Source organism: Phaenicophaeus curvirostris, chromosome 30 (assembly GCF_032191515.1).
Source record: "Phaenicophaeus curvirostris isolate KB17595 chromosome 30, BPBGC_Pcur_1.0, whole genome shotgun sequence".
In the NCBI taxonomy this organism is placed as follows: Eukaryota; Metazoa; Chordata; class Aves; order Cuculiformes; family Cuculidae; genus Phaenicophaeus; species Phaenicophaeus curvirostris.
This window is the reverse complement of record NC_091421.1, coordinates 1,863,197-1,887,320: the sequence shown is the minus strand read 5'-3', so window position 1 is coordinate 1,887,320 and position 24,124 is coordinate 1,863,197.

Below are 24,124 nucleotides of genomic sequence, written 5' to 3'. Positions count from 1 at the left end.
TTACATTGCTTTACGTTGCCTTGCTTTATGTTGCCTTGCCTTGCCTTGCTTTACGTTGCCTTGCCTTGCCTTGCTTTACATTGCTTTACGTTGCCTTGTTTTACGTTGCCTTGCTTTACGATGCTTTACGTTGCCTTGCTTTATGTTGCCTTGCTTTATGTTGCTTTACGTTGCCTTGCTTTACATTGCCTTGCTTTATGTTGTCTTGCCTTGCCTTGCTTTACGTTGCTTTACTTTGCCTTGCTTTACGTTGCCTTACTTTGCATTGATTTACGTTGCTTTACGTTGCCTTGCTTTACGTTGCCTTGCCTTGCCTTGCTTTACGTTGCTTTACGTTGCCTTGCTTTACGTTGCTTTAGGTTGCCTTGCTTTACGTTGCCTTTCCTTGCCTTGCTTTACGTTTCTTTCCGTTGCCTTGCTTTACGTTGCCTTGCCTTGCCTTTCTTTACGTTTCTTTACGTTGCCTTGCTTTACGTTGCCTTGCCTTGCCTTGCTTTACGTTGCTTTACCTTGCCTTGCTTACGTTCCTTTACATTGCCTTGCTTTACGTTGCCTTACTTTAGGTTGCCTTGCTTTACGTTGCTTTAAGTTGCCTTGCTTTACGATGCTTTATGTTGCCGTGATTTACGTTTCCTTGCTTTATGTTTCCTTGCTTTACGTTGCTTTACGTTCCCTTATGTTGCCTTTCCTTGCTCTACGTTGCTTTTTGTTGCCTTGCTTTACGTTGATTTACGTTGCCTTGCTTTACGTTGCCTTGCTTTACGTTGCCTTGATTTACGTTGCCTTGCCTTGCCTTGCTTTACGTTATATTACTTTGCCTTGCTTTACGTTGCTTTGCCTTGCCTGGATTTACGTTTCCTTGCTTTACGTTGCTTTAGGTTGCCTTGCTATACGTTGCTTTACGTTGCCTTGCTTTACGTTGCCTTGCCTTGCCTTGCTTTACGTTGCTTTAAGTTGCCTTGCTTTACGTTGTTTTACGTTTGCTTGCTTTACGTTACCTTGCCTTGCCTTGCTTTAAGTTGCTTTACGTTGCCTTGCTTTACGTTGCTTTACGTTGTCTTGCTTTACGTTGCCTTGCCTTGCCTTGATTTATGTTGCTTTATGTTGCCTTGCTTTACGTTGCTTTACGTTGCCTTGCTTTACGTTGCTTTACTTTGCCTTGCTTTACGTTGATTTACGTTTCCTTCCTTTACATTGTTTTACGTTGCCTTACTTTACGTTGCCTTGCTTTACTTAGCTTTACGTTTCCTTACGTTGCCTTGCTTTACATTGCCTTGCTTTACTTAGCTTTACGTTGCCTTACGTTGCCTTGCTTTACATTGCCTTGCTTTATTTGCTTTACGTTGCCTTGCTTTACTTTGCCTTACGTTGCCTTGCTTTACGTTGCCTTGCTTTACGTTGCATTGTTTTACGTTTCTTTACGTTGCCTTACTTTAACTTGCCTTGCTTTACCTTGCTTTACGTTGCTTTACGATGCCTTGCTTTACGTTGCTTTACGTTGCCTTGCTTTACGATGCCTTGCTTTCTGTGCCTTGCCTTGCCTTGCTTTACGTTCCCTTGCCTTGCCTTGCTTTCCGATCCCTTACGTTGCCTTTCTTTATGTTGCTTTACGTTGCCTTGCTTTACGTTACTTTAAGTTGCCTTGCTTTACCTTGCCTTGCTTTACTTTGCCTTACGTTGCCTTGCTTTACATTGCCTTGCTTTACGTTGCTTTACGTTGCCTTGCTTTACGTTGCCTTACATTGCCTTGCTTTACGTTGCCTTGCTTTACGTTGCTTTACGTTGCCTTGCTTTACGTTGCCTTGCTTTACGTTGCCTTACGTTGCCTTACTTTACGTTGACTTGCTTTACGTTGCTTTACGTTGCCTTGCTTTACGTTGCCTTACGTTGCCTTGCTTTACGTTGCCCTGCTTTACTTTGCTTTACGTTGCCTTGCTTTATGTTGCCTTCCTTTACGTTGCTTTACGTTGCCTTGCTTTACGTTGCCTTGCTTTACGTTGCTTTAAGTTGCCTTACGTTGCCTTGCGTTACGTTGCCTTGCTTTACGTTGCTTTACGTTGACTTGCTTTACGTTGTCTTGCTTTACTTTGCATTACGTTGCCTTGCTTTACTTTGCCTTGCTTTACTTTGCCTTGTCTTGCGTTTCTTTACGTTGCCTTGTTTTACGTTGCCTTGCCTTGCTTTACGTTGCCTTGCCTTGGCTTTCTTTACGTTGCCTTGATTTCCCTTGCTTTACGTTGCTTTACGATGCCTTGCTTTACGTTGCTTTACGTTGCCTTGCTTTACGTTGTCTTGCTTTACGTTTCTTTACGTTGCCTTGCTTTACGTTGCCTTGCTTTACGTTGCCTTACTTTACGTTGCTTTACGTTGCCTTACTTTACGTTGCCTTGCTTTACGTTGCCTTACGTTGCCTTGCTTTACGTTATCTTGCTTTAAGTTGCTTTACGTTGCCTTGGTTTACGTTGCTTTACGTTGCCTTGCTTTATGTTGCCTTGCTTTACATTGCTTTACGTTGTCTTGCTTTACGTTGCCTTACTTTATGTTGCTTTACGTTGCCTTACTTTACATTGCCTTGATTTACGTTGCCTTACTTTACGTTGCTTTACGTTGCCTTGCCTTGCCTTGCCTTACTTTACGTTGCTTTACGTTGCCTTGCTTTACGTTGCTTTACGTTGCCTTGCTTTACGTTGCCTTGCTTTACGTTGCTTTACGTTGCCTTACGTTGCCTTGCTTTACGTTGCCTTGCTTTTCGTTGCTTTATGTTGCCTTGCTTTACGTTGCTTTACGTTGCCTTGCTTTAACTTACCTTGCCTTGCCTTACTTTAAGTTGCTTTACACTGCCTTGCTTTATGTTGCTTTACGTTGTCTTGCTTTACGTTGCCTTGCCTTGCCTTGATTTACGTTGGTTTACGTTGCCTTGCATTACGTTGCTTTAAGTAGCCATTGTTTTACGTTGCCTTGCCTTGCCTTGCTTTACGTTGCTTTTCGTTGCCTTGCTTTACTTTGCTTTATGTTGCCTTGCTTTACGTTGCCTTGCCTTTCCTTGCTTTAATTTGCTGTACGTTGCCTTGCTTTACGTTGCTTTACGTTGCCTTGCTTTACGTTGCCTTGCTTTAAGTTGCCTTGCTTTACGTTGCCTTGCTTTACATTGCTTTACGTTGCCTTACGTTGCCTTGCTTTAAGTTTCCTTGCTTTACGTTGCTTTACGTTGCCTTGCTTTACGTTGCCTTGCTTTACGTTGCTTTAAGTTGTCTTGCTTTACGTTGATTTACGTTGCCTTGCTTTACATTGCCTTGCCTTGCCTTGCTTTCCGATGCTTTACGTTGCCTTGCTTTATGTTCATTTACGTTGCCTTGCTTTACGTTGCCTTGCCTTGCCTTGCTTAACGTTGCTTTACGTTGCCTTGCTTTACGTTGCTTTATGTTGCCTTGCTTTACGTTACCTTGCCTTGCCTTGCTTTAAGTTGCTTTACGTTGCCTTGCTTTACGTTGCTTTACGTTGTCTTGCTTTACGTTGCCTTGCCTTGCATTGATTTACATTGCTTTACTTTGCCTTGCTTTACGTTGCTTTACGTTGCCATTGTTTTACGTTGCCTTACCTTGCCTTGCTTTAAGTTGCTTTTCGTTGCCTTGCTTTACGTTGCTTTATGTTGCCTTGCTTTACGTTGCCTTGCCTAGCCTTGCTTTACGTTGCTTTAAGTTGCCTCGCTTTACGTTGCTTTACGTTCCCTTGATTTACGTTGCTTTACGTTGCCTTCCTTTACGTTGCCTTACTTTACTTTGCCTTGCTTTTCCTTGCTTTAAGTTGCTGTACGTTGCCTTGCCTTACGTTGCTTTACGTTGCATTGCTTTACCTTGCCTTACTTTAGGTTGCCTTGCCTTACGTTGCTTTACGTTGCATTGCTTTACCTTGCCTTACTTTAGGTTGCCTTGCCTTACGTTGCTTTAAGTTGCCTTGCTTTACATTGCTTTACGTTCCCTTACGTTGCCTTGCTTTAAGTTGCCTTGCTTTACGTTGCTTTACGTTGCCTTGCTTTACTTTGCCTTACGTTGCCTTGCTTTTCGTTGCCTTGATTTACCTTGCTTTACGTTGCTTTACGATGCCTTGCTTTACATTGCTTTACGTTGCCTTGCTTTATGTTGCCTTGCCTTGCCTTGCTTTACGTTGCCTTGCCTTGCCTTGCTTTACATTGCTTTACGTTGCCTTGTTTTACGTTGCCTTGCTTTACGATGCTTTACGTTGCCTTGCTTTATGTTGCCTTGCTTTATGTTGCTTTACGTTGCCTTGCTTTACATTGCCTTGCTTTATGTTGTCTTGCCTTGCCTTGCTTTACGTTGCTTTACGTTGCCTTGCTTTACGTTGCCTTACTTTGCATTGATTTACGTTGCTTTACGTTGCCTTGCTTTACGTTGCCTTACTTTGCATTGATTTACGTTGCTTTACGTTGCCTTGCTTTACGTTGCCTTGCCTTGCCTTGCTTTACGTTGCTTTACGTTGCCTTGCTTTACGTTGCTTTAGGTTGCCTTGCTTTACGTTGCCTTTCCTTGCCTTGCTTTACGTTTCTTTCCGTTGCCTTGCTTTACGTTGCCTTGCCTTGCCTTTCTTTACGTTTCTTTACGTTGCCTTGCTTTACGTTGCCTTGCCTTGCCTTGCTTTACGTTGCTTTACCTTGCCTTGCTTTACGTTCCTTTACATTGCCTTGCTTTACGTTGCCTTACTTTAGGTTGCCTTGCTTTACGTTGCTTTAAGTTGCCTTGCTTTACGATGCTTTATGTTGCCGTGATTTACGTTTCCTTGCTTTATGTTTCCTTGCTTTACGTTGCTTTACGTTCCCTTATGTTGCCTTGCCTTGCTCTACGTTGCTTTTTGTTGCCTTGCTTTACGTTGATTTACGTTGCCTTGCTTTACGTTGCCTTGCTTTACGTTGCCTTGATTTACGTTGCCTTGCCTTGCCTTGCTTTACGTTATATTACTTTGCCTTGCTTTACGTTGCTTTGCCTTGCCTGGATTTACGTTTCCTTGCTTTACGTTGCTTTAGGTTGCCTTGCTTTACGTTGCTTTACGTTGCCTTGCTTTACGTTGCCTTGCCTTGCCTTGCTTTACGTTGCTTTAAGTTGCCTTGCTTTACGTTGTTTTACGTTTGCTTGCTTTACGTTACCTTGCCTTGCCTTGCTTTAAGTTGCTTTACGTTGCCTTGCTTTACGTTGCTTTACGTTTTCTTGCTTTACGTTGCCTTGCCTTGCCTTGATTTATGTTGCTTTATGTTGCCTTGCTTTACGTTGCTTTACGTTGCCTTGCTTTACGTTGCTTTACTTTGCCTTGCTTTACGTTGATTTACGTTTCCTTCCTTTACATTGTTTTACGTTGCCTTACTTTACGTTGCCTTGCTTTACTTAGCTTTACGTTGCCTTACGTTGCCTTGCTTTACATTGCCTTGCTTTACTTAGCTTTACGTTGCCTTACGTTGCCTTGCTTTACATTGCCTTGCTTTATTTGCTTTACGTTGCCTTGCTTTACGTTGCTTTACGTTGCCTTGCTTTACGTTGCCTTGCTTTACGTTGCATTGTTTTACGTTTCTTTACGTTGCCTTACTTTAACTTGCCTTGCTTTACCTTGCTTTACGTTGCTTTACGATGCCTTGCTTTACGTTGCTTTACGTTGCCTTGCTTTACGATGCCTTGCTTTCTGTGCCTTGCCTTGCCTTGCTTTACGTTCCCTTGCCTTGCTTTACATTGCTTTACGTTGCCTTGCTTTACGTTGCTTTACGTTGCCTTGCTTTTACGTTGCCTTGCCTTGCCTTGCTTTCCGATCCCTTACGTTGCCTTTCTTTATGTTGCTTTACGTTGCCTTGCTTTACGTTGCCTTGCTTTACGTTATTTTACTTTGCCTTGCTTTACATTGCCTTGCTTTACGTTACTTTAAGTTGCCTTGCTTTACCTTGCCTTGCTTTACTTTGCCTTACGTTGCCTTGCTTTACATTGCCTTGCTTTACGTTGCTTTACGTTGCCTTGCTTTACGTTGCCTTGCTTTACGTTGCCTTACGTTGCCTTGCTTTACGTTGCCTTGCTTTACGTTGCTTTACGTTGCCTTGCTTTACGTTGCCTTACGTTGCCTTACTTTACGTTGCTTTACGTTGCCTTGCTTTACGTTGCCTTACGTTGCCTTGCTTTACGTTGCCTTGCTTTACTTTGCTTTACGTTGCCTTGCTTTATGTTGCCTTGCTTTACGTTGCTTTACGTTGCCTTGCATTACGTTGCCTTGCTTTACGTTGCTTTACGTTGCCTTACGTTGCCTTGCGTTACGTTGCCTTGCTTTACGTTGCTTTACGTTGACTTGCTTTACGTTGTCTTGCTTTACTTTGCATTACGTTGCCTTGCTTTACTTTGCCTTGCTTTACTTTGCCTTGTCTTGCCTTGCTTTACGTTGCCTTGCTTTACGTTGCCTTGCCTTTCTTTACGTTGCCTTGCCTTGGCTTTCTTTACGTTGCCTTGATTTCCCTTGCTTTATGTTGCTTTACGATGCCTTGCTTTATGTTGCTTTACGTTGCCTTGCTTTACGTTGTCTTGCTTTACGTTCCTTTACGTTGCCTTGCTTTACGTTGCCTTGCTTTACGTTGCCTTGCTTTACGTTGCTTTACGTTGCCTTAATTTACGTTACCTTGCTTTACGTTGCCTTACGTTGCCTTCCTTTACGTTGCCTTACTTTATTTTGCCTTGCCTTTCCTTGCTTTAAGTTGCTGTACGTTGCCTTGCCTTACGTTGCTTTACGTTGCATTGCTTTACCTTGCCTTACTTTAGGATGCCTTGCCTTACGTTGCTTTAAGTTGCCTTGCTTTACATTGCTTTACGTCCCCTTACGTTGCCTTGCTTTAAGTTGCCTTGCTTTACATTGCTTTACGTTGCCTTGCTTTACTTTGCCTTACGTTGCCTTGCTTTACGTTTCCTTACTTTACGTTGTCTTGCTTTACGTTACTTTAATTTGCCTTGCTTTACATTGCCTTGCTTTATTTTGCCTTATGTTGCCTTGCTTTTCGTTGCCTTGATTTACCTTGCTTTACGTTGCTTTACGATGCCTTGCTTTACATTGCTTTACGTTGCCTTGCTTTATGTTGCCTTGCCTTGCCTTGCTTTACGTTGCCTTGCCTTGCCTTGCTTTACGTTGCTTTACGTTGCCTTGCTTTACGTTGCCTTTCTTTACGTTGCCTTGCTTTACTTTGCCTTACGTTGCCTTGCTTTACATTGCCTTGCTTTACGTTGCTTTACGTTGCCTTGCTTTACGTTGCCTTGCTTTACGTTGCCTTACGTTGCCTTGCTTTACATTGCCTTGCTTTACGTTGCTTTACGTTGCCTTGCTTTACGTTGCCTTGCTTTACGTTGCCTTACGTTGCCTTGCTTTACGTTGCCTTGCTTTACGTTGCTTTACGTTGCCTTGCTTTACGTTGCCTTACGTTGCCTTACTTTACGTTGCTTTACGTTGCCTTGCTTTACGTTGCCTTACGTTGCCTTGCTTTACGTTGCCTTGCTTTACTTTGCTTTACGTTGCCTTGCTTTATGTTGCCTTGCTTTACGTTGCTTTACGTTGCCTTGCATTACGTTGCCTTGCTTTACGTTGCTTTACGTTGCCTTACGTTGCCTTGCGTTACGTTGCCTTGCTTTACGTTGCTTTACGTTGACTTGCTTTACGTTGTCTTGCTTTACTTTGCATTACGTTGCCTTGCTTTACTTTGCCTTGCTTTACTTTGCCTTGTCTTGCCTTGCTTTACGTTGCCTTGCTTTACGTTGCCTTGCCTTTCTTTACGTTGCCTTGCCTTGGCTTTCTTTACGTTGCCTTGATTTCCCTTGCTTTACGTTGCTTTACGATGCCTTGCTTTATGTTGCTTTACGTTGCCTTGCTTTACGTTGTCTTGCTTTACGTTCCTTTACGTTGCCTTGCTTTACGTTGCCTTGCTTTACGTTGCCTTACTTTACGTTGCTTTACGTTGCCTTAATTTACGTTACCTTGCTTTACGTTGCCTTACGTTGCCTTCCTTTACGTTGCCTTACTTTATTTTGCCTTGCCTTTCCTTGCTTTAAGTTGCTGTACGTTGCCTTGCCTTACGTTGCTTTACGTTGCATTGCTTTACCTTGCCTTACTTTAGGATGCCTTGCCTTACGTTGCTTTAAGTTGCCTTGCTTTACATTGCTTTACGTCCCCTTACGTTGCCTTGCTTTAAGTTGCCTTGCTTTACATTGCTTTACGTTGCCTTGCTTTACTTTGCCTTACGTTGCCTTGCTTTACGTTTCCTTACTTTACGTTGTCTTGCTTTACGTTACTTTAATTTGCCTTGCTTTACATTGCCTTGCTTTATTTTGCTTTATGTTGCCTTGCTTTTCGTTGCCTTGATTTACCTTGCTTTACGTTGCTTTACGATGCCTTGCTTTACATTGCTTTACGTTGCCTTGCTTTATGTTGCCTTGCCTTGCCTTGCTTTACGTTGCCTTGCCTTGCCTTGCTTTACGTTGCTTTACGTTGCCTTGCTTACGTTACCTTTCTTTACGTTGCCTTGCTTTACGTTGCCTTGCTTTATGTTGCCTTGCTTTACGTTGCTTTACGTTGCCTTCCTTTACGTTGCCTTGCTTTATGTTGTCTTGCCTTGCCTTGCTTTACGTTGTTTTACGTTGCCTTGCTTTACGTTGATTTACGTTGCCTTGCTTTACGTTGCTTTACGTTGTCTTGCTTTACGTTGCCTTACTTTGCATTGATTTACGTTGCTTTACGTTGCCTTGCTTTACGTTGCCTTGCCTTGCCTTGCTTTACGTTGCTTTACGTTGCCTTGCTTTACGTTGCTTTACGTTGCCTTGCTTTACGTTGCCTTTCCTTGCCTTGCTTTACGTTTCTTTCCGTTGCCTTGCTTTACGTTGCATTACGTTGCCTTGCTTTACGTTGCATTACGTTGCCTTGCTTTACGTTGCCTTGCCTTGCCTTGCTTTACGTTGCTTTACCTTGCCTTGCTTTACGTTCCTTTACATTGCCTTGCTTTACGTTGCCTTACTTTAGGTTGCCTTGCTTTACGTTGCTTTAAGTTGCTTGCTTTACGATGCTTTATGTTGCCTTGATTTACGTTGCCTTGCTTTACGTTTCCTTGCTTTACGTTGCTTTACGTTCCCTTATGTTGCCTTGCCTTGCTCTACGTTGCTTTTTGTTGCCTTGCTTTACGTTGATTTACGTTGCCTTGCTTTACGTTGCATTGCTTTACGTTGCCTTGCTTTACGTTGCCTTGATTTACGTTGCCTTGCCTTGCCTTGCTTTACGTTATATTACTTTGCCTTGTTTACGTTGCTTTGCCTTGCCTGGAATTACGTTGCCTTGCTTTACGTTGCTTTACGTTGCCTTGCTTTACGTTGCTTTACGTTGCCTTACTTTACGTTGATTTACGTTGCCTTGCATTACGCTGCCTTGCCTTGCCTTGCTTTACGTGTCTTTACGATGCCTTGCTTTACGTTGCCTTGCCTTGCCTTGCTTTACGTTGCTTTAAGTTGCCTTGCTTTACGTTGCTTTACGTTGGCTTGCTTTACGTTACCTTGCCTTGCCTTGCTTTAAGTTGCTTTACGTTGCCTTGCTTTACGTTGCTTTACGTTGTCTTGCTTTACGTTGCCTTTCCTTGCCTTGATTTATGTTGCTTTATGTTGCCTTGCTTTACGTTGCTTTACGTTGCCTAGCTTTACGTTGCTTTACTTTGCCTTGCTTTACGTTTATTTACGTTTCCTTCCTTTACATTGTTTTACGTTGCCTTACTTTACGTTGCCTTGCTTTACTTAGCTTTACGTTGCCTTACGTTGCCTTGCTTTACATTGCCTTGCTTTACTTATCTTTACGTTGCCTTACGTTGCCTTGCTTTACATTGCCTTGCTTTACTTTGCTTTACGTTGCCTTGCTTTACGTTGCTTTACGTTGCCTTGCTTTACGATGCCTTGCTTTCTGTGCCTTGCCTTGCCTTGCTTTACGTTGCCTTGCCTTGCTTTACGTTGCTTTACGTTGCCTTGCTTTACGTTGCTTTACGTTGCCTTGCTTTACGTTGATTTACGTTGCCTTGCTTTTACGTTGCCTTGCCTTGCCTTGCTTTCCGTTCCCTTACGTTGCCTTTCTTTATGTTGCTTTACGTTGCCTTGCTTTACGTTGCCTTGCCTTGCCTTGCTTTACGTTATTTTACTTTGCCTTGCTTTACCTTGCCTTGCCTTGCCTGTCTTTACTTTGCTTTACGTTGCCTTGCTTTACGTTGCCTTGCTTTACGTTACTTTAAGTTGCCTTGCTTTACCATGCCTTGCTTTACTTTGCCTTACGTTGCCTTGCTTTACTTTGCCTTGCTTTACGTTGCCTTACGTTGCCTTGCTTTACGTTGCTTTACGTTGCCTTGCTTTATGCTGCCTTTCCTTGCCTTGTTTTACGTTGTTTTATGTTGCCTTGCTTTACGTTGATTTACGTTGCCTTGCTTTACGTTGCTTTACGTTGTCTTGCTTAAAGTTGCCTTATGTTGCCTTGATTTACGTTGCTTTACGTTGCCTTGCTTTACGTTGCCTTGCCTTGCCTTGCTTTACGTTGCTTTACGTTGCCTTGCTTTACGTTGATTTACGTTGCCTTGCTTTACGTTGCCTTATTTTACGTTGCCTTGCTTTACGTTGCTTTACGTTGCCTTGCTTTACGTTGCATTGCCTTGCTTTACGTTGCTTTGCCTTGCTTTACGTTGCTTTACTTTTCCTTGCTTTACGTTGTTTTACTTTGCCTTCTTTTACATTGCTTTACGTTGCCTAACTTTACGTTGCCTTGTTTTACGTTGCTTTACGTTGCTTTACGTTGCCTTGCTTTACCTTGCCTTGCTTTACTTAGCTTTACTTTGCCTTACGTTGCCTTGTTTTACATTGCCTTGCTTTACATTGCTTTACGTTGCCTTGCTTTACGTTGCCTTGCTTTTCCTTGCTTTACGTTGCTTTACGATGCCTTGCTTTACGTTGCTTTATGTTGCCTTGGTTTACGTTGCCGTGCTTTCCGTGCCTTGCCTTGCCTTGCTTTCCGTTCCCTTACGTTGCCTTGCTTTATGTTGCTTTACTTTGCCTTGCTTTACGTTGCCTTGCTTTACGTTGCCTTGCCTTGCCTTGCTTTACGTTATTTTTCTTTGCCTTGCTTTATGTTGCCTTGCCTTGCCTGGCTTTACTTTGCTTTACGTTGCCTTGCTTTACGTTGCTTTACGTTGCCTTGCTTTACGTTGCCTTGCTTCACGTTGATTTACGTTGCCTTGCTTTACGTTGCCTTGCCTTGCCTTGCTTTCCGTTGCTTTACGTTGCCTTGCTTTATGTTGCTTTACGTTGCCTTGCTTTACGTTGCCTTGCCTTTCCTTTCTTAACGTTGCTTTACTTTGCCTTGCTTTACGTTGCCTTGCCTTGCCTTGCTTTACGTTGCTTTACGTTGCCTTGATTTACGTTGCTTTACGTTGCCTTGCTTTACGTTACCTTGCCTTGCATTGCTTTACATTGCCTTGCTTTACGTGGCCTTGCTTTACGTTGCTTTACGTTGCCTTTCTTTACGTTACCTTGCTTTAAGTTGCCTTGCCTTGCCTTGCTTTACATTACCTCACCTTGCCTTGCTTTACGTTGCCTCGCTTTACGTTGCTTTACATTGCCTTGCTTTACGTTGCTTTACGTTGCCTTGCTTTACGTTGCCTTGACTTTCCTTGCTTTAAGTTGCTGTACGTTACCTTCCCTTACGTTGCTTTACGTTGCCTTGCTTTACCTTGCCTTACTTTAGGTTGCCTTGCTTTACGTTGCTTTACGTTGCCTTGCTTTACGTTGCTTTACGTTGCCTTACTTTACGTTGCTTACTTTGCCTTGCCTTGCTTTATGTTACTTTACTTTGCCTTGCTTTACGTTGCTTTACGTTGCCTTGCTTTACGTTGCCTTGCTTTACTTTGCCTTGCTTTACATTGCTTTACGTTGCCTTACGTTGCCTTGCTTTAAGTTGCCTTTCTTTACGTTGCCTTACGTTGCCTTGCCTTACGTTGCTTTACGTTGCCTTGCTTTACGTGGCCTTGCTTTACGTTGCTTTACGTTGCCTTGCTTTACGTTGCCTTGCTTTAAATTGCTTTTCGTTGCCTTACTTTACGTTGCCTTGCTTAACGTTACTTTAAGTTGCCTTGATTTACGTTGCCTTGCTTTACGTTGCTTTACGTTGCCTTGCTTTACGTTGCCTTGCCTTGCCTTGCTTTACGTTGCCTTGCCTTGCCTTGCTTTACGTTGCTTTACGTTGCCTTGCTTTACTTTAGCTTGCTTTACGTTCCTTTATGTTGCCTTGCTTTACGTTGCCTTGCTTTACGTTGCTTTAAGTACCTTGCTTTACGTTGCCTTGCTTTACGTTGCTTTACGTTGCCTTGCTTTAAGTTGCCTTCCTTTATGTTGCCTTGCCTTGCCTTCCTTTACGTTGTTTTACATTGCCTTGCTTTACGTTGATTTACGTTGCCTTGCTTTACGTTGCTTTACGTTGTCTTGCATTACGTTGCCTTACTTTGCATTGATTTACGTTTCTTTACGTTGCCTTGCTTTACGTTGCCTTGCCTTGCCTTGCTTTACGTTGCTTTACATTGCCTTGCTTTACTTTGCTTTACGTTGCCTTGCTTTACGTTGCCTTTCCTTGCCTTGCTTTACGTTTCTTTCCGTTGCCTTGCTATACTTTGCCTTGCCTTGCCTTGCTTTACGTTTCTTTACGTTGCCTCGCTTTAGGTTGCTTTACGTTGCCTTGCTTTACGTTGCTTTAAGATGCCTTGCTTTACGTTGCCTTGCCTTGCCTTGCTTTACGTTGTTTTACGTTGCCTTGCCTTGCCTTGCTTTACGTTGCTTTAAGTTCCCTTGCTCTACGTCGCTTTACGTTGCCTTGCTTTACGTTGCTTTACGTTGCCTTGCTCTACGTTGCCTTGACTTGCCTTGCTTTATGTTGCCTTACGTTGCCTTGCTTTATGTTGCTTTACGTTGCCTTGCTTTACGTTGCGTTACGTTGCCTTGCCTTGCCTTGCTTTACGTTGTTTTACGTTGCCTTGCCTTGCCTTGCTTTACGTTGCTTTAAGTTCCCTTGCTCTACGTCGCTTTACGTTGCCTTGCTTTACGTTGCTTTACGTTGCCTTGCTCTACGTTGCCTTGACTTGCCTTGCTTTATGTTGCCTTACGTTGCCTTGCTTTATGTTGCTTTACGTTGCCTTGCTTTACGTTGCTTTACGTTGCCTTGCTTTACATTGCTTTACGTTGCCTTACGTTGCCTTGCTTTACGTTGCCATGCTTTACTTTGCCTTGCTTTACATTGCTTTACGTTGCCTTACGTTGCCTTGCTTTAAGTTGCCTTTCTTTACGTTGCTTTACGTTGCCTTGCCTTACGTTGCTTTACGTTGCCTTGCTTTACGTGGCCTTGCTTTACGTTGTTTTACGTTGCCTTGCTTTACGTTGCTTTACGTTGCCTTGCTTTAAGTTGCTTTTCGTTGCCTTACTTTACGTTGCCTTACTTTACTTTGCCTTGCTTTACGTAACTTTAAGTTGCCTTGATTTACGTTGCCTTGCTTTACTTTGCCTTACGTTGCCTTGCTTTACCTTGCCTTGCCTTACTTTACGTTGCTTTACGTTGCCCTGCTTTACGTTGCTTTACGTTGCCTTGCTTTACGTTGCCTTGCCTTGCCTTGCTTTACGTTGCCTTGCCTTGCCTTGCTTTACGTTGCTTTACGTTGCCTTGCTTTACTTTAGCTTGCTTTACGTTCCTTTATGTTGCCTTGCTTTACGTTGCCTTGCTTTACGTTGCTTTACGTTGCCTTGCTTTAAGTTGCCTTCCTTTATGTTGCCTTGCCTTGCCTTCCTTTACGTTGTTTTACGTTGCCTTGCTTTACGTTGATTTACGTTGCCTTGCTTTACGTTGCTTTACGTTGTCTTGCTTTACGTTGCCTTACTTTGCATTGATTTACGTTTCTTTACGTTGCCTTGCTTTACGTTGCCTTGCCTTGCCTTGCTTTACGTTGCTTTACGTTGCTTTACGTTGCCTTGCTTTACGTTGCCTTTCCTTGCATTGCTTTACGTTTCTTTCCGTTGCCTTGCTATACATTGCCTTGCCTTGCCTTGCTTTACGTTTCTTTACGTTGCCTCGCTTTAGGTTGCTTTACGTTGCCTTGCTTTACGTTGCTTTAAGATGCCTTGCTTTACGTTGCCTTGCCTTGCCTTGCTTTACGTTGCTTTACCTTGCCTTGCTATACGTTCCTTTACATTGCCTTGCTTTACGTTGCCTTACTTTAGGTTGCCTTGCATTACGTTGCCTTGCTTTACGTTGCTTTACGTTCCCTTATGTCGCCTTGCCTTGCTCTAGGTTGCTTTTAGTTGCCTTGCTTTAAGTTGATTTACGTTGCCTTGAGTTACGTTGCCTTGCTTTACGTTGCCTTGCTTTACGTTGCCTTGCCTTGCCTTGCTTTACGTTATTTTACTTTGCCTTGACTTACGTTGCCTTGCCTTGCCTGGATTTACGTTGCTTTACGTTGCCTTGCTTTACGTTGCTTTACGTTGCCTTGCTTTACATTGCTTTACGTTGCCTTGCTTTACGTTGCCTTGCCTTGCCTTGCTTTCCGTTGCTGTACGTTGCCTTGCTTTACGTTTCTTTACGTTGCCTTGCTTTACGTTGCCTTGCCTTGCCTTGCTTTACGTGTCTTTACATTGCCTTGCTTTATGTTGCCTCGCCTTGCCTTGCTTTACGTTGCTTTAAGTTGCCTTGCTTTACGTTGCTTTACGTTGCCTTGCTTTACGTTACCTTGCCTTGCCTTGCTTTAAGTTGCTTTACGTTGCCTTGCTTTACGTTGCTTTACGTTGCCATTTTTTTACGTTGCCTTGCCTTGCCTTGCTTTACGTTGCTTTTCGTTGCCTTTCTTTACGTTGCTTTATGTTGCCTTGATTTACGTTTCCTTTCCTTGCCTTGCTTTACGTTGCTTTACGTTGCCTTGCTTTACCCTGCTTTACGTTGCCTCGCTTTACGTTGCTTTACGTTGCCTTGCTTTATGTTGCTTTACGTTGCCTTGCTTTACGTTGCCTTGCCTTTCCTTGCTTTACGGTGCCTTGCTTTACGTTGCCTTGATTTACATTGCTTTACGTTGCCTGGCTTTACGTTGCATTGCTTTACGTTGCCTTACGTTGCCTTGCTTTACGTTGCCTTGCTTTATGTTGTTTACGTTGCCTTACATTACGTTGCCTTGCTTTACGTTGCCTTGCTTTACGTTGCCTTGCCTTGCCTTGCTTTACGTTGCTTTACCTTGCCTTGCTTTACGTTGCCTTGCTTTACGTTGCTTTACGTTGCCTTCCTTTACGTTGCCTTGCTTTACGTTGCTTTACGTTGCCTTGCTTTACGTTGCCTTACGTTGCCTTACTTTACGTTGCCTTGCTTTACGTTGCTTTACGTTGCCTAATGTTACCTTGCTTTACGTTGCCCTTCCTTGCTTAACCTTGCCTTGCTTTACGTTGCCTTGCCTTGCCTTGCTTTTCGTTGCCTTGCTTACCTTGCTTTACGTAGCTTTACAATGCCTTGCTTTACGTTGCTTGACGTTGCCTTGCTTTACCTTGCCTTGCCTTACCTTGCTTTACGTTGCCTTGCCTTGCTTTACGTTGATTTATGTTACCTTGCTTTACGTTACTTTACGTTGCCTTGCTTTACGTTGCTTTACGTTGTCTTGCTTTACGTTACCTTGCCTTCCCTTGCTTTATGTTGCTTTACGTTGCCTTGCTTTATGTTGCTTTACGTTGCCTTGCTTTACGTTGCCTTGCCTTGCCTTGCTTTACGTTGTTTTACGTTGCCTTGCTTTACGTTGCCTTGCCTTGCCTTGCTTTACGTTGCTTTAAGTTCCCTTGCTCTACGTCGCTTTACGTTGCCTTGCTTTACGTTGCTTTACGTTGCCTTGCTTTACGTTGCCTTGACTTGCCTTGCTTTATGTTGCCTTACATTGCCTTGCTTTATGTTGCTTTACGTTGCCTTGCTTTACGTTGCTTTACGTTGCCTTGCTTTACGTTACCTTGCTTTACATTGCTTTACGTTGCCTTACGTTGCCTTGCTTTACGTTGCCTTGCTTTACGTTATTTTAATTTGCCTTGCTTTACCTTGCCTTGCTTTACTTTGCCTTACGTTGCCTTGCTTTAAGTTGCCTTGCTTTACGTTGCTTTACGTTGCCTTGCTTTACGTTGCCTTTCTTTACGTTGCCTTACGTTGCCTTGCTTTACGTTGCCTTGCTTTACGTTGCTTTACGTTGCCTTGCTTTACGTTGCCTTACGTTGCCTTAATTTACGTTGCCTTGCTTTACGTTGCTTTACGTTGCCTTGCTTTACGTTGCCTTACGTTGCCTTGCTTTACGTAGCCTTGATTTACTTTGCTTTAAGTTGCCTTGCTTTATGTTGCCTTGCTTTACGTTGCTTTACGTTGCCTTGCTTTACGTTGCCTTGCTTTACGTTGCTTTACGTTGCCTTGCTTTACGTTGCCTTGTTTTACGTTGCCTTACTTTACATTGCTTTAAGTTGCCTTACCTTACGTTGCCTTGCTTTACGTTGCCTTATGTTGCCTTGCTTTACGTTTCCTTGCTTTACGTTGCTTTACGTTGCCTTGCATTACGTTGCCTTGCTTTACTTTGCTTTACGTTGCCTTGCTTTATTTTGCCTTGCTTTAATTTGCCTTACGTTGCCTTGCTTTACGTTCCCTTACTTTATGTTGCTTTACGTTGCCTTACTTTACGTTGCCTTGCTTTACGCTGCCTTGCTTTACGTTGCTTTACGTTGCCTTGCTTTACGTTGCTTTACGTTGCCGTTGTTTTACGTTGCCTTGCCTTGCCTTGCTTTACTTAGCTTTTCGTTGCCTTGCTTTACGTTGCTTTATGTTGCCTTGCTTTACGTTGCCTTGACTTTCCTTGCTTTAAGTTGCTGTACGTTGCCTTGCCTTACGTTGATTTACGTTGCCTTGCTTTACCATGCCTTACTTTAGGTTGCCTTGCTTTACGTTGCTTTACGTTGCCTTGCTTTACGTTGCTTTACGTTGCCTTACTTTACGTTGCCTTACGTTGCCTTGCCTTGCTTTACGTTGCTTTACTTTTCCATGCTTTACGTTGCTTTATGTAGCCTTTCTTTACGTTGCCTTGCTTTAAGTTGCCTTGCTTTACGTTGCCTTGCTTTACATTGCTTTACGTTGCCTTACGTTGCCTTCCTTTAAGTTGCCTTGCTCTACGTTGTTTAACGTTGCCTTGCTTTACGTTGCCTTGCTTTACGTGGCTTTACGTTGCCTTGATTTATGTTTCCTTGCTTTACGTTTCTTTACATTGCCTTGCTTTTCGTTGACTTGCTTTATGTTGCCTTACTTTACATTGCTTAACGTTGCCTTGCTTTACGTTGCCTTGCATTACGTTTCCTTGCTTTACTTTGCTTTACGTTGCCTTGCTTTATTTTGCCTTGCTTTACGTTGCTTTACGTTGTCTTGCTTTACGTTGCCTTACTTTACGTTGCTTTACGTTGCCTTCCTTTTCGTTGCCTTGATTTACCTTGCTTTACGTTGCTTTACGTTGCCTTGCCTTGCTTTACGTTGCTTTACTTTGCCTTGCTTTACCTTGATTTACGTTGCCTTCCTTTACATTGCTTTACGCTGCCTTACTTTACGTTGCCTTGTTTTACGTTGCTTTACGTTGCTTTACGTTGCTTTACGTTGCCTTGCGTTACTTAGCTTTACGTTGCCTTACGTTGCCTTGCTTTACATTTCCTTGCTTTACTTTGCTTTATGTTGCCTTGCTTTACGTTGCTTTACGTTGCCTTGCTTTACGTTGCCTTGCCTTACGTTGCTTTACGTTGCCTTGCTTTACGTTGCCTTGCTTTACGTTGCTTTACGTTGCCTTACGTTGCCTTGCTTTACGTTGCCTTGCTTTAAGTTGCTTTACGTTGCCTTACTTTACGTTGCCTTGCTTTACGTTACTTTAAGTTGCCTTGCTTTACTTTGCCTTACGTTGTTTGCTTTACGTTGCCTTGCTTTACGTTGTCTTCCTTTACTTTGCCTTGCCTTGCCTTGCTTTACGTTGCCTTGCTTTACGTTGCCTTGCTTTACGTTGCTTTACGTTGCCTTCCTTTACGTTGCCTTGCTTTACGTTGCTTTACGTTGCCTTGCTTTACGCTGCTTTACGTTGTCTTGCTTTACGTTGCCTTACGTTGCATTGATTTACGTTGCTTTACGTTGCCTTGCTTTACGTTGCCTTGCCTTGCCTTGCTTTACTTTGCTTTACGTTGCCTTGCTTTACGTTGCTTTATGTTGCCTTGCTTTACGTTGCCTTTCCTTGCCTTGCTTTACGTTGCTTTCCGTTGCCTTGCTTTACGTTGCCTTGCCTTGCTCTACTTTGCTTTTTGTTGTCTTGCTTTACGTTGCTTTACGTTACCTTGTTTTACGATGCTTTATTTTGCCTTGATTTACGTTGCCTTGCTTTACGTTGCCTTGCTTTATGTTGCTTTACCTTGTCTTACGTTGCCTTGCTTTAAATTGCCTTGCTTTACGTTGCTTTACGTTGCCTTGCTTTACGTTGCCTTGCTTTAAGTTTCTTTACATTGCCTTGCTTTACGTTGCCTTGCTTTCCGTTGCTTTACGTTGCCTTACGTTGCCTTGCTTTACGTAGCCTTACTTTACGTTGCCTTGCTTTACATTGCCTTGCTCTACTTAGCTTTACGTTGCCTTACGTTTCCTTGCATTACATTGCCTTGATTTACTTTGCTTTAGGTTGCCTTGCTTTACGTTGCTTTACGTTGCCTTGCTTTACGTTGCCTTGCCTTGCTTTACGTTGCTTTACTTTTCCTTGCTTTACGTTGATTTCCGTTGCCTTCCTTTACATTGCTTTACGTTGCCTTACTTTACGTTGCCTTGTTTTACGTTGCTTTACGTTGCTTTACGTTGCCTTGCTTTACGTTGCCTTGCTTTACGTTGCTTTACGTTGCCTTGCTTTACGTTGCCTTGCCTTACGTTGCTTTACGTTGCCTTACTTTACGTTGCCTTGCTTTACGTTGCCTTACGTTGCCTTACGTTGCCTTGCTTTACGTTGCCTTGCTTTAAGTTGCTTTACGTTGCCTTACTTTACGTTGCCTTGCCATGGCTTGCTTTACGTTGCCTTGCTTTTCGTTGCCTTGATTTACCTTGATTTACGTTGCTTTACGTTGCCTTGCTTTACGTTGCCTTGCCTTGCTTTACTTTGCTTTACGTTGCCTTGCTTTACGTTGCTTTATGTTGCCTTGCTTTACGTTGCCTTTCCTTGCTTTGCTTTACCTTGCTTTCCGTTGCCTTGCTTTACGTTGCCTTGCCTTGCTCTACTTTGCTTTTTGTTGTCTTGCTTTACGTTGCTTTAAGTTGCCTTGCTTTACGATGCTTTATTTTGCCTTGATTTACGTTGCCTTGCTTTACGTTGCCTTGCTTTATGTTGCTTTACCTTGTCTTACGTTGCCTTGCTTTAAATTGCCTTGCTTTACGTTGCTTTACGTTGCCTTGCTTTACGTTGCCTTGCTTTACGTTTCTTTACATTGCCTTGATTTACGTTGCCTTGCTTTCCGTTGCTTTACGTTGCCTTACGTTGCCTTGCTTTACGTAGCCTTACTTTACGTTGCCGTGCTTTACATTGCCTTGCTCTACTTAGCTTTACGTTGCCTTACGTTTCCTTGCATTACATTGCCTTCATTTACTTTGCTTTACGTTGCCTTGCTTTACGTTGCTTTACGTTGCCTTGCTTTACGTTGCCTTGCCTTGCTTTACGTTGATTTACTTTGCCTTGCTTTACGTTGCTTTACTTTGCCTTGCTTTACGTTGATTTCCGTTGCCTTCCTTTACATTGCTTTACGTTGCCTTACTTTACGTTGCCTTGTTTTACGTTGCTTTACGTTGCTTTACGTTGCCTTGCTTTACGTTGCTTTACGTTGCCTTGCTTTACGTTGCCTTGCCTTACGTTGCTTTACGTTGCCTTGCTTTACGTTGCCTTGCTTTACGTTGCTTTACCTTGCCTTACGTTGCCTTGCTTTACGTTGCCTTGCTTTAAGTTGCTTTACGTTGCCTTACTTTACGTTGCCTTGCCTTGGCTTGCTTTACGTTGCCTTGCTTTTCGTTGCCTTGATTTACCTTGTTTTACGTTGCTTTACGATGCCTTGCTTTACGTTGCTTTACGTTGCCTTGCTTTATGTAGCCTTGCCTTGCCTTGCTTTACGTTGCCTTGCCTTGCCTCACTTTACGTTGCTTTACGTTGTCTTGCTTTACGTTGCCTTGCTTTACGTTGCTTTACGTTGCCTTCCTTTACATTGCCTTGCTTTACGTTGCTTTACGTTGCCTTGCTTTACGTTGCCTTCCTTTATGTTGCATTGCCTTGCCTTCCTTTACGTTGTTTTACGTTGCCTTGCTTTACGTTGCTTTACGTAGCCTTGCTTTACGTTGCCTTGCTTTACGTTGCCTTACGTTGCCTTGCTTTACGTTGCCTTGCCTTACGTTGCCCTTCCTTGCTTAACCTTGCCTTGCTTTACGTTACCTTGCCTTGCCTTGCTTTTCGTTGCCTTGCTTACCTTGTTTTACGTTGATTTACAATGCCTTGCTTTACGTTGCCCTTCCTTGCTTAACTTTGCCTTGCTTTACGTTGCCTTGCCTTGCCTTGCTTTTCGTTGCCTTGCTTACCTTGTTTTACGTTGATTTACAATGCCTTGTTTTACGTTGCTTGACGTTGCCTTGCTTTACGTTGTCTTGCCTTACCTTGCTTTACGTTGCCTTGCCTTGCTTTACGTTGATTTATGTTGCCTTGCTTTACGTTACTTTACGTTGCCTGGCTTTACGTTGCTTTACGTTGTCTTGCTTTACGTTGCCTTGCCTTCCCTTGCTTTATGTTGCTTTACGTTGCCTTGCTTTATGTTGCTTTACGTTGCCTTGCTTTACGTTGCCTTGCCTTGCTTTACGTTGCTTTAAGTTGCCTTGCATTACGTCGCTTTACGTTGCTTTACGTTGCCTTGCTCTACGTTGCCTTGACTTGCCTTGCTTTATGTTGCTTTACGTTGCCTTGCTTTACGTTGCATTACTTTGCCTTGCTTTACGTTGACTTGCCTTGCCTTCCTTTACGTTGCTTTACCTTACCTTGCTTAAGTTGCTTTACGTTGCCTATCGTTTCCTTGCCTTGCTTTATGTTGCTTTAAGTAGCCTTGCTTTACGTTGCCTTGCTATACGTTCCCTTGCTTTACGTTGCTTTACGTTGCCTTACATTGCCTTGCTTTACGTTCCCTTGACTTACGTTGCTTTACGTTGCCTTGCTTTACGTTGCCTTACGTTGCCTTACTTTACGTTGCCTTGCTTTACGTTGCTTTACGTTGCCTTGCTTTACGTTGCCTTACGTTGCCTTGCTTTACGTTGCCTTGCTTTACTTTGCTTTACGTTGCCTTGCTTTATGTTGCCTTGCTTTACGTTGCTTTACGTTGCCTTGCTTTACGTTGCCTTGCTTTACGTTGCTTTACGTTGCCTTGCTTTACGTTGCCTTGCTTTACGTTGCCTTACTTTACGTTGCCTTGCTTTATGTTGCCTTACGTTGCCTTGCTTTATGTTTCCTTGCTTTACGTTGCTTTACGTTGCCTTGCTTTACGTTGCCTTGCTTTACGTTGCTTTATGTTGCCTTGCTTTACGTTGCTTTACGTTGTCTTGCTTTACGTTGCCTTCCTTTACGTTGCTTTACGTTGCCTTGCTTTACGTTGCCTTGCCTTGCTTTACGTTGCTTTACTTTGCCTTGCTTTACGTTGATTTACGTTGCCTTCCTTTACATTGCTTTAGTTGCCTTAATTACGTTGCCTTGTTTTACGTTGCTTTACGTTCCTTTACATTGCCTTGCTTTACGTTGCCTTGCTTTACTTAGCTTTACGTTGCCTTACGTTGCCTTGCTTTACATTGCCTTGCTTTACTTTGCTTTACGTTGCCTTGCTTTACGTTGCCTTGCCTTACGTTGCTTTACGTTACCTTGCTTTACGTTGCCTTGCTTTACGTTGCTTTACGTTACCTTGCTTTAAGTTGCTTTTCGTTGCCTTACTTTATGTTGCCTTGCTTTACGTTACTTTAAGTTGCCTTGCTTTACGTTGCCTTGCTTTACTTTGCCTTACGTTGCCTTGATTTACGTTGCCTTGATTTACGTTGCCTTGCTTTACGTTGTCTTGCTTTACTTTGCCTTGCCTTGCCTTGCTTTACGTTGCCTTGCCTTGGCTCGCTTTACGTTGCTTTACGTTGTCTTGCTTTACGTTGCCTTGCTTTACGTTGCTTTACGTTGCCTTCCTTTACATTGCCTTGCTTTACGTTGCTTTACGTTGCCTTGCTTTACGTTGCCTTCCTTTATGTTGCATTGCCTTGCCTTCCTTTACGTTGTTTTACGTTGCCTTGCTTTACGTTGCTTTACGTTGCCTTGCTTTACGTTGCTTTACGTTGCCTTGCTTTACGTTGCCTTACGTTGCCTTGCTTTACGTTGCCTTGCTTTACGTTGCCCTTCCTTGCTTAACCTTGCCTTGCTTTACGTTACCTTGCCTTGCCTTGCTTTTCGTTGCCTTGCTTACCTTGTTTTACGTTGATTTACAATGCCTTGCTTTACGTTGCCCTTCCTTGCTTAACCTTGCCTTGCTTTACGTTGCCTTGACTTGCCTTGCTTTTCGTTGCCTTGCTTACCTTGTTTTACGTTGATTTACAATGCCTTGTTTTACGTTGCTTGACGTTGCCTTGCTTTACGTTGTCTTGCCTTACCTTGCTTTACGTTGCCTTGCCTTGCTTTACGTTGATTTATGTTGCCTTGCTTTACGTTACTTTACGTTGCCTGGCTTTACGTTGCTTTACGTTGTCTTGCTTTACGTTGCCTTGCCTTCCCTTGCTTTATGTTGCTTTACGTTGCCTTGCTTTATGTTGCTTTACGTTGCCTTGCTTTACGTTGCCTTGCCTTGCTTTACGTTGTTTTACGTTGCCTTGCCTTGCTTGCTTTACGTTGCTTTAAGTTGCCTTGCTTTACGTCGCTTTACGTTGCTTTACGTTGCCTTGCTCTACGTTGCCTTGACTTGCCTTGCTTTACGTTGCCTTGCCTTGCCTTGCTTTATGTTGTTTTACGTTGCCTTGCTTTACGTTGCATTACTTTGCCTTGCTTTACGTTGACTTGCCTTGCCTTCCTTTACGTTGCTTTACCTTGCCTTGCTTAAGTTGCTTTACGTTGCCTATCGTTTCCTTGCCTTGCTTTATGTTGCTTTAAGTAGCCTTGCTTTACGTTGCCTTGCTATACGTTCCCTTGCTTTACGTTGCTTTACGTTGCCTTACATTGCCTTGCTTTACGTTCCCTTGACTTACGTTGCTTTACGTTGCCTTGCTTTACATTGCTTTACGTTCCCTTACGTTGCCTTGCTTTAAGTTGCCTTGCTTTACGTTGCTTTACGTTGCCTTTCTTTACTTTGCCTTACGTTGCCTTGCTTATACGTTGCCTTGCTTTACGTTTCCTTACTTTACGTTGTCTTGCTTTACGTTACTTTAATTTGCCTTGCTTTACGTTGCCTTGCTTTACTTTGCCTTATGTTGCCTTGCTTTTCGTTGCCTTGATTTACCTTGCTTTAAGTTGCTTTACGATGCCTTGTTTTACATTGCTTTACGTTGCCTTGCTTTATGTTGCCTTGCCTTGCCTTGCTTTACGTTGCCTTGCCTTGCCTTGCTTTACGTTGCTTTACGTTGCCTTGCTTTACGTTGCCTTGCTTTACGTTGCTTTACGTTGCCTTGCTTTATGTTGCCTTGCTTTATGTTGCTTAACGTTGCCTTGCTCTACATTGCCTTGCTTTATGTTGTCTTGCCTTGCCTTGCTTTACGTTTCTTTACGTTGCCTTGCTTTACGTTGCCTTGCCTTGCCTTGCTTTACTTTGCTTTACCTTGCCTTGCTTTAGGTTCCTTTACATTGCCTTGCTTTACGTTGCCTTACTTTAGGTTGCCTTGCTTTACGTTGCTTTAAGTTGCCTTGCTTTACGATGCTTTATGTTGCCGTGATTTACGTTGCCTTGCTTTACGTTTCCTTGCTTTACGTTGCTTTACGTTCCCTTATGTTGCCTTGCATTGCTCTACGTTGCTT